General features: G+C 35.0%; 1 long non-coding RNA gene across 11 annotated transcripts; it reads right to left on the reverse strand.

The window, feature by feature from the left end:
• Nucleotides 1–1,393: 1,393 nt before the first annotated feature.
• Nucleotides 1,394–9,729, reverse strand: LOC104112937 (uncharacterized). 11 transcript variants are annotated; one of them, XR_011414638.1, is made up of 5 exons: nt 9,562–9,719; nt 8,997–9,089; nt 6,620–6,714; nt 3,060–3,127; nt 1,394–1,712 (listed from the first exon to the last, which is right to left on the reverse strand). It is a non-coding gene; the product is annotated as an uncharacterized lncRNA (long non-coding RNA). The 11 variants fall into 11 exon arrangements; XR_011414633.1 differs by adding an exon at nt 4,683–5,087 and having other exon boundaries at nt 6,620–9,089; XR_011414631.1 differs by adding an exon at nt 4,683–5,919 and having other exon boundaries at nt 6,620–9,089.
• Nucleotides 9,730–10,381: the final 652 nt, after the last annotated feature.

The raw sequence follows: 10,381 nt of genomic DNA on the forward strand, positions 1-10,381 counted from the left end.
ACTATATTTTCTCTGAAGGACCCCATAATGCTGCAACCGAGATACCCACTCTGAAGAGACCTTCTGTGAATCTGAAGTTGTTCCTCTAACCTCTCTAATACTGAGACGTTAAATTATTAATGACACGGAAATACCACAAGTCCCAGCACTATTCCATGCAAATCTCAGTCCTTAGCCATACACAAATTTCGGGGGACCCTTCGATACCACATATATACCTCAAACCAAGACTAATATATCACATGACCATGCAATCTGATCGTCGATAGTAGACTCCCCCACTTGGCGCAAAGCCAAAGAACATAACATTCGATGATCCACAATACCAACCTTCATAGCTCGTACAACCCCCATTGTAAGACACTTCAAATCATCTATTAAGCGCATTTCCCTCCTCGTGATAGTCAAGTTCGTTTCCTCGAGTGCCTTGAATGACAATATGTACCTTTCACTAAATAGAAGTCCAATACAAAACACATAGTCTCTAGTACCACCAACTATACTCAAATCAATATTTTCTCATAACCTTACCATGATCACAACAACTAGGCAATCAATTAAGTCCTCTTAATCTTGTACTTACCAACCAGATGCCAGAACCCGCTGCACTCCACTCGTGAACAATTGAAAGATTTCTCAACACATCCCCGTCTTGAGCTTGGAGAACATCCTGAAACAATGATTGAGCATCCATGGCCCCCTCGTAGCATGTCCGCAACATCACAAACCGTCGGTGTATAGCTGATGTCGAGTGCGCAATATCATACACAAGTGGATGCAAATGAATATAAAATATATATTTTAAGCTGAATCAATGTCGCACGATAAGGAATGAAATAAGTGGAGTTTCCTAATAGTTTTGTAGACTCTCGAAAATAAGTTCAGACGTCTCTGTACCGACTGCAAGACTTTACTAAACTTGCTTATGACTCGTAGCACCTATGAAACCTAGAAGCTCTGATACCAATTTGTCACGATCCCAAAACCCTATCTTAGGTAGTCTTCATGGCACCTAATCACTGGAACTAAGTTAGCCTAACACGTGCTGAGAATTAACGAAATTTTACTAACTTAACTTCAATACACTAATTAATAACTGAAACAACATAGTTGATCCAACATCAGTAATACAATTCCAAAACCGGTAGTACAAGACATAAGCTTTTCTGAGAGTAACTAGAAATATCAAGTACATCATTGTCCCGAAATAATAGTAAACAATGGAAATGAAAAACTAGAAATATCAAATACATCACTGCAGAAGCGTAGCATGAGTACACCATAGCGGTACCCAGTAAGTATCAAGTCAAACCTCGGTAGAGTAGTGACGAGGCCAGATCAAGACACCCACTAGACATATAAACCTGTGCAAGATATAACATGAAGCTAACAATGGAAAGAACATCAATGTATGACTAATAACGAAAAGATTATTGATTTACAACCAATAATGAAAATAATAGAAGCATAAATAGCAGCAAGAAGTAAATGGGAATAAAGCAGTAACAACACCAAAGAGATATGAATGAACTCAAATAAGGAAAACAGATGGCAGCTCAATTAATCAAATCATTCCCAACGCATGGACTTGCAACAAGAGTTACCCCAAGGCACCACACCTCGTAACCACAAATCATGAGTCAATTTCCAAATCGTCATGTCTGGCACCTTGTACCCACAAATAACAATCACCTTCGCTCGACAAGGCCCACCTGCTACCATGTACATTGTAACCGTGTCAAATATCAATTAAAGTGATCGAGAATTGTATATATAATACCAAATAACCGTAATAATACTCTGAAATAAAGTAAGACGTCAAATGAGATAATGAGTATATTTTAGAAATCAAATAAAGTAAAATAAGAACAAATTATACAAATAGAGTATCATATAGGTTTAGTTTAGAAATCAATAAAATAAGTAAAAATATCGTGTTTAAACAAAGTAAAACACCTGTTAAATTAACGAGTTAAATATGTAAGTAAAATGTGATGACACTTTTCAAGTAAAGAAAACATCAAATAGGGTGATGCATGAAATTTGAAAACCCAATTAAAGTAAATATGAGATAAGCATTTAAAATAGTGAAGTACCGAGTGAGATAACGAGTTTTATTTTGAAAGTCACATAAGTAAAACAACTTAAGAATTCTTTTATTTAGAACCGCTAAGTTACCAACAACTTAACCTAATATGAGATAATAACCTCATGCACATAAATTCACCTTGACAATCAATTTATCAAGAAATAACTGAGACACAAATTGGCATGTTAAGGTAACATAACAAATCACGTAGAATGCATGACTCACACAAGAAGTCAACATCGTTCCATTACTAGAATACCGACAGTCCACCAAATACGATCAAAATAGAAGTGAAATGGTTTAAGAAACAATAATAAATGTTCATCCGACAAACCATTCCAACATAAAATGTACTACGAGAATCACAACCAGGAATAACTTTATTATCACAAACAATCACAACATATCAATCTTTTGCGGCGTGCAACCCGATCCCTCTTATATCATATCATCTGTTCTTATCGCTCTGTACCATATCTTTTCATATTATTTCAATACCATTGCGGCGTGCAACCCGATCCCCAAACAATATGAATTAAGAAAACAAACTACAACCAATTATGACGTATCACAAAATTAAACGAAATAAAGGAACTAAACAAAGAAGGTCACAAGCGGATAAAATAGTTACATGATGACTCACAAAGTCAAATAGCAAGTAATGACTGTTCATGAATAAAGGCACAATTACAAAGAATCAATTAACAATTAAGGAACATAACGGATATGGCATGAATTCAACAAGTAATTGTAATTAACAATTAATGCAGGTAAGGAGTAAACTTGACAATAAATGATAGAACATGTATTAAACACTTCAATTAAATGCATGAAAGAATCCTAAAAGTCTAAACCAGTCAAATGCCACATTTAAGCTCGTGTACACGTCTTTCACATAATTTAAATAGTGCAATCAACCCAAATCCTAAGGAGTAGTTTTCCCCTACACAAAGTTAAGCAAGATACTTACCTCAATTAGGCCAAATCAATACTCAAAAAAGCTTTTCCCTTTAAAATTCACCTCCGCTCGGCTCAAATCTAGCCAAAAATGACTTAACAATATCAAACAATGCAAGAGAAACCAATTCCAATTAATAAAGCTATCATCTTTATACAATTCCCCAAAAGTCAACAAAAGTCAACCCCGGGACCGTCCAATCATAACTCGAGTCGAAGGGAAGGTATCGACTACCTATAGCCACACGAGTTCATATATGTGTTTGGTTTTCAAATTCGAGTCCAATTCGACTCTCAAATCTCAAATTTTTATTTTTCAAAACATAGATCAAATCCCCAAAATATCTCTTAGATTCTCATGAATTAAATATTAAATTTTGTATATAATCATGAAAAATTGTTTATTGAAAATTAATTAAAATCACTTACCCAATAGTTTGGTATAAATAATCTCTCCACCAAATCGCCTCCTACCGAGTCTAGGGTTCAAAATATGGTAAAATGAAGCTAAGTCCCTAAATACTCACCTATAAACAAGTTGCAGATATCGCATTTGCGATCTGGGTTTCGCAAATGTGAACCCCGCAATTGCAGAAACTTGATAGCAAAAGCGATCACTGACCAACTTTGTTGACGTCGCAAATGAGACATAAAAGCTCGCAAATGCGAAGCTGGGCACCTCGCTAAAGCGACGAGTGGGTCGTAAATGCGGAAAAATACCTTGCCTAGGTGCCATCGCAAATGCGATCAACTTCTTCGCAAATGTGAACTCAACAGTGCAACCACAACCTCGCAAATGTGTAACCCTCCTCGCAAATGCGAGGTTCACAAATGCGAACAAAATCTCGCATTTGCGAGACTTGAGCACCAGACCAAAACCAACAAAACTGAAACTCTTCCAAACACTCTGAAACGCGTCCAAAACCCACCCGAGCCCCCGGAGCTCCACATGAAATATCTACACAAGTGCATAAATATCATACGAACTCGCTCGCTCGATAAAAACACCAAAATGACATCTAGAACCACGAATCGGACACCAAAACACATGAAATTATCATTGAACTTCAAAAATTACTAGAAACACAACCACGCGTCTGAATCCTACCAACCAACTTCTAATCACACCAAATTTTGCAGACAAGTTCCAAATGACGGACTTATTCAAGTCTTGAAATCAAAATCTGAACCCGGTAGCTATAAAGTCAAACCATGGTCAAATTTAGAAAAATTCTAAACCTTTAAATTGCCAATTTTTGCCAATTTGTGTCGAAACGCTCTAGAATTATCCATATGCAAATATTCTGATCCAAGGTCAAATACTGAAAAGTCAAACTTGGTGAACTCTTTCAACTTCAAGCTTCTCAAGTCAGATTCATCCTTCTAAATCAATTCCGAACAACTTGAAAATCGAAACAAACGATGCACGCAAAACAAAATACACCATGTGAAGATATTCGTGACCTCAAACTGCCGAACTGAATGCAAATACTAAAAACGATCGGTCGGGTCGTTACACATTCTCCTAAAATTTCTCACAAAAACCCCAATTTTTTCTCTTAGATTTTATCAATCAAAAGCCAAAATCAATGATAGAATAACGAATAATAATCAAATCCGAGTTAAGAACACTTACCCAATCCAAGTGGGTGAAAGTCGCCTAGAAAATCACTCCAATCCAAGCTCCCAATATCAAAATATGATAAAATGAAGCCAAACCATCGATTATAATTTGCTGCGAAGTGATCTTGCATCTGCGGTCCAACTTTCGCTTGTGCAAAGTCGCATTTACGACCCAAGTCTCGCTTCTATAGGCTTCACTTAAACTGCCGACCTTTTGCATCTACACACACGGCTCGCATCTGCGGCTCCGCTGGTGCGACTAAACCACATAGAAGCGCCCTCCTAAGGAGCAACCACCCCTACACATCTGCATACTTCCAGTCCCAGGCCTACCTTCGCAGGTGCGGACTTCTCCCTCGCAGGTGCGACATCGCATTTGTGCACCGCACTTCGCAGTTGCGGGGTACTAGCATCAGACCTGCCAAGAAGCATCAAAATGATCTAGAACCTATCTAAAACACACTCGAGCCTCTCGGGACTCCATCCAATCATACCAACCAGTCCCAAAACATAACACTATCACACCCCAACCTAGGTGAGGTAGACAGGCATCTAATATCTTACGTATGCGAGCAACCATTCCGTAAAAACACACGATATACTTACCATATTAAAAGCTCCTGCAATCAGAAAATCTCAAACATATATATATATATATATATATATATATATATATATATATATATATATATATATATATATATGTTGCTCTCATTATTTATTGAGATTGTTGTGAGCCATTGAGCTGTTAGGGTGTGTGGATTCACGTTTCTGCTTTGAGGTATCACTTAGGGCATAGGTTGAATCACATTCATAATGAGGTATCAGTTAGAACATATGGATTTACATTCATAGTTTGCACATGGATAAGGATACATAGGGTTGCCCTCCCATTTCTTTGTTGGGGACGTTCACGCAAGTTTGTGAGAGAGTGATAGATTTCAGGTTTGTTATGATACCATTTGATGAGTCCGGGCATAAAAGTAGAAGCTTTATCTATTTTAATTGAAACCCATGCTTATTCATGTACTAGTAGGTGTTGCACGTGCTACGCACGGGCCCAACATAGTAAAGTTGTAGTAAACAGAGCTTCGCAGGAAATCATTGAGCTAGTAAGCCGCAAAATTACAGGGTCTAAAGAGTTTTGGAAGGGAGTTATTTCCAAAAGAATTTTCAAACCAAGTACAACACCCAATTAAAAAAGGAAGCACAACACCAAACCATAAGAAAACACATCAACCCTAGACAATCTGCAACCAAGAAAGAATCGAAAAAAGAAGTGAGAGATGCTTAAAGAAGCAGTCGGTAGCATTCTTCTGTTTTAACACTCTATCAATCTCATCTCTTGGATGTCGCTAATTGTTGTTGTTTGTCCAACAAACCAGTCTCACATTACTCCCTATAAGAATGAATGATTTCCACAAAAATCAAAGTAGTCGAGTTTCCACATGCATCAAAAACATGGCAACTCAAACTATAGAGAACAAAAGGAACATTAATATAAAGAATCTTACAACTTTGATTAGTACGATTTTTAGAAATCAGAATTTCTAGACAAATTTGAAGTTAAAAGAACTATTTGATTGCCTAATGAACCTTGGTGAATATCAAATGACTCAATTGTAACCTACATACATCAAAGATTAGAAGCTACCTATATAGATTGTGGATGCTTCTATTCTATAGCAGATATTACATCTGCTAGAGCTGAAAGTAACCTGTCAATGTTCTAAGCTTCCTGAACCATAGCAGAAGACTTCTATGTACCATGATTGTGCATAATACGACACTTTTATGTACAATACTGCAATATATATATATATATATATATATATATTATACGTCTCTAAAGTTATTCAGTTCAATCATATATAGTTAAATAGTATAGATATAATACCCAAAGATGTAGTAAATGTATGCATTTTCAAGCGCATTACAAATACATCTTACTTTTTCATTTGCTACGACGCAAACTATCCACCCAGCTTTGTAGCCAACCTTTGCCTTTCTAACACAGCAACATATTAGAAGTTTTATTACAGTACCTTCAAAAAGAACATAACCATACGGGAATGTGAGATTGTCATCATATGAGTTTGTTGGTGCAGTATATGAAATCATTGACTATAACCTCCACGTTTCAAGTCTTTACCGGGGTCAATTCTGTGAAAATTATACTCATTCGATAGCTATATTGAAATGCATATACCATGCTGTTGTAATTTATGAAATATAAATATAGCACATAAATTCACATACCAATGAGTACAAATTTAAAGACCATTGGAACTATAATATAAGGAAGTCAATCCATATAGTGTTGTCTGCCTATGAGTACCAATTAGTCCCCAACTTAAAATAACAGTGCATCCAGAGGTCCTTACACCAGTCATCTACTGCAATGTTGTAACCTATAATATTTTTCCTTCTCTAAATTTTTATAAGAAAATTTTATATCATTCTCCAGGCAATTTGTCTAGAATAAACCTCTACTAACCATTTTATTTAACAATAAGATGAAAAACAAAAGTATTGACAGTTCAAGAACTCAATCTTTAGAAATGAATATAATGCAATGATTAAGAAATTGGGTGCTACAAAAATTGAGTTTTAACTTCGTCATCCAGAAATGAGTGCAGGTCTTTAATGTGTTAAGAAAAGCAAGAGTCATATCATAACCTTAAGAAACGAAATAAAAAGATACATGTGGATGACATTTCCATGTGAATATATGCAAAGTTGTGTTGCCCTTCTTGCCACGCTTAATCAATATTAGTTGTCCGTATCTAGAATTTCCTCGATCACAAAACTATCCTGACCTTCAAGTCATATGAAGTACAGTTTGACGCTTTTTCTTGATGGATATTATATCTAGATCTTGCTCGTTAAGCGCTTTTAGAATATGTAAGGACACACACTTGGCAGTTGTGTTTAATGCATTTTTTCCATTCTTCCTAACAATTTATATGGAGCTCACAGCTGCATTTATGCAACTACTCAAAATACAAGCCCTCTTTATTTAGCTAGTGTACATGGATATTTAGATATGGTGAAGCCAATTTACTTTATAAAGTCTAGGCCACATGGCCAAATTTCCTTACAATGCCTGTAAATGACATCATATGCTTTATACTGTCAAACATCGAAAATACAGAAAAATTGGGATTGGTAGACACTCTTTTATCTCTTTTAATCCAAAAAACCAGTATCCTCACCAAAATCATATATCTAAAGCCCACAATTCAAAGTTCAAATGCTCCAGAAAAGAAAAAAATGTCTTTGCTTCCATAAATAAATCACATGTCTATATGTAAAGACCAAAAGACCTAAGTCTATTTGTATTAGTAAGTGTTTTAGTTGACATGTGTTATTAACCATGAAAATTTCTACAATGCCAAACCACCTCAAATTTTGACCTCTAGCTACAACATTATTAACAAAAATTACAATATAAGCTACCCAAATTACCTTTTGGAGTAAAAGCATGACTATTGTCTTCAGGAAAAAGTTTCTATTGCAAAAGTAAAACGTTAAAGGATCTTCATCAATAAGAGTGCATTTGAAATTTTAGTGGCATTAACTTTAAGATCGACGATTCGTAAGAACTGTTCTTCTGTAAGATTACTCCATATGAATAAGCTTTTGTAAGCATAGTAAAGTTAACAAGATCATAAAAGAAGTTCTAAAAAACTAATAAGGCATCTTTTTGTTAGAAGAAAAAGAAGTTAGAAGTTGTATTAGGTTTCATCAGGGCAACAAATATATAGACTCAAATACCAATTTAAGGAAGTAAGTCTAGCCGTTCTAGAAATTGTTACAAGAAGCGAGTGATGGTATAAAAATTGATCAATCATAAGAAGATAAAATATGAAGTGGATACTTCCTTAGTTCATTCTGCAGTGTGCCTCATCTTAAAAGGATACACAACGACAATTCAAAAATGATTCTTCAGCTTCATATCATAGAGAATTGGTTGAATCAAAATATTGTTAATTAGCTCCAGTTTCTAATAGATATAGGCAAGTTCATGTCCTGATCGAACTTCTACATGATAGTAGCAAATTTGCGGCATATGCAGGATATAAATCAGTTAAACTTATCGTATTCATCGGCCATTTCCCCAATACTTTAAAAGTTTCTAAATAATCAAATGATAAATCTAGAACCAATTTCTGACCCAAAAGAAGCAAAGGAAACACAAAAGGCACATTTTTTAGTAATTACACATAAAATACTAACCTTTCCTTCAGATTTAGTAGAGAACTTAAGATAACTACATTTTAGGAAAAAATTCTAAATCGTAGTTGAGGTAAGAAAAGGCATTTACCTGTTTTTTCTTTAAAATTGGAGTAACAAATAGGATGCTTACGATTTTCATACATGCGCGGACAGCAAAGATCTGAGCCGTACAAACAGCATCCTGGAATAAATTAATTGACATAAATAGAACTCAATACCATAACAATTTCATCTTCATCCTTTCCATTTTTTTTTTGGCCGTATTGAAACCCTAATATGACGGAGAAGAAAACAGCACAAAATAACAGCTTATTCGGCAAAGAAGGGATGAGAGTTAACCTACCTCTCAGCCAACACAAAATCAATTGTAGCTTACTTACCAGTTGAAGGAGACAATAAATACAAAATCATCTAAATAATAGAAATCGACATCTATTGAAGAGGGAAAAAGAATAAATGTTTACCGAAAAAATCGAATTTGGGCATCTATTTCCAAACCAAACCTTTATAAAAATTGATACTATCATCGATATGCATGTAGAAATCCAACAACAAACTATTCAAAAGAACATACAAATTTAACATATTTTCAGTAAGGTGCCATCATCAATAACCGGGTGTGTTAAACAAAGATAAGAAAGCAGAAAACTCACTGATTGAGAAGTAAGGAAATTAGCATAGACAACTTGGAACCGAGTGGAGAAATCTGAACGACAACGAATTCAAGGTCTCTGAGGAGTAATAGAAAGGAAGAAGATGATTAGTGATAATAGGAGGAGTTTCTGGATTGTACTATTAGAGTTAGCAGTAGAGAAATAATTATGAATTAATTAAAAGTGGAATATATAAGTGTTAGAAAGGAAGAAGATGAAAAAGTTCAATTACCAATTTATCCCTAAAGGAGTAATTACTACTGTACTAATTAACGGGGGTAGGTCAAGGGTATAATAGACAAATAGCCATGTAGATGTCGTGTTCGACGAACTCTGTTCGTCCTACCTCACTCCCGTTTCTATATAATAGAAATTTTTAATGCTTTGTTGCGCATGTCTTCTATACACGTTGATTCTATGCTTTTGTTGTATGCTTGGACTTGATTAGTCAAGTTAGAGATAACTTGTATATCATGCTCTATCTGTGTATATCTTTAAATGCTATTTTCTGTGCCTTTCTTTCCTTGTAATAGTTTTACATATGAATTGTACATGTAATATAAAATGAGTATTTTTTTGTCAAAACCTCATCACTACTTTAGTGGAGTTAGACTACTTACTGAATACACATTAATTTTTATACTCATATTATACTTCTATATATTTTTATCTGATACCTAGGAGAGCTCAGTAGCTGGTTATCTTTGGAGACTCGAAGTAAACTGCTTGTTTATCCGCAACACCTTAGAATCATTTTCATGGTGTATTTATGAGACTTATGTAAAATATATGATATTCTTTAAAACTCATGACATTGTGA

The sequence above is a fragment of the Nicotiana tomentosiformis genome, chromosome 3, assembly GCF_000390325.3.
Source record: "Nicotiana tomentosiformis chromosome 3, ASM39032v3, whole genome shotgun sequence".
Classification (NCBI taxonomy): Eukaryota; Viridiplantae; Streptophyta; class Magnoliopsida; order Solanales; family Solanaceae; genus Nicotiana; species Nicotiana tomentosiformis.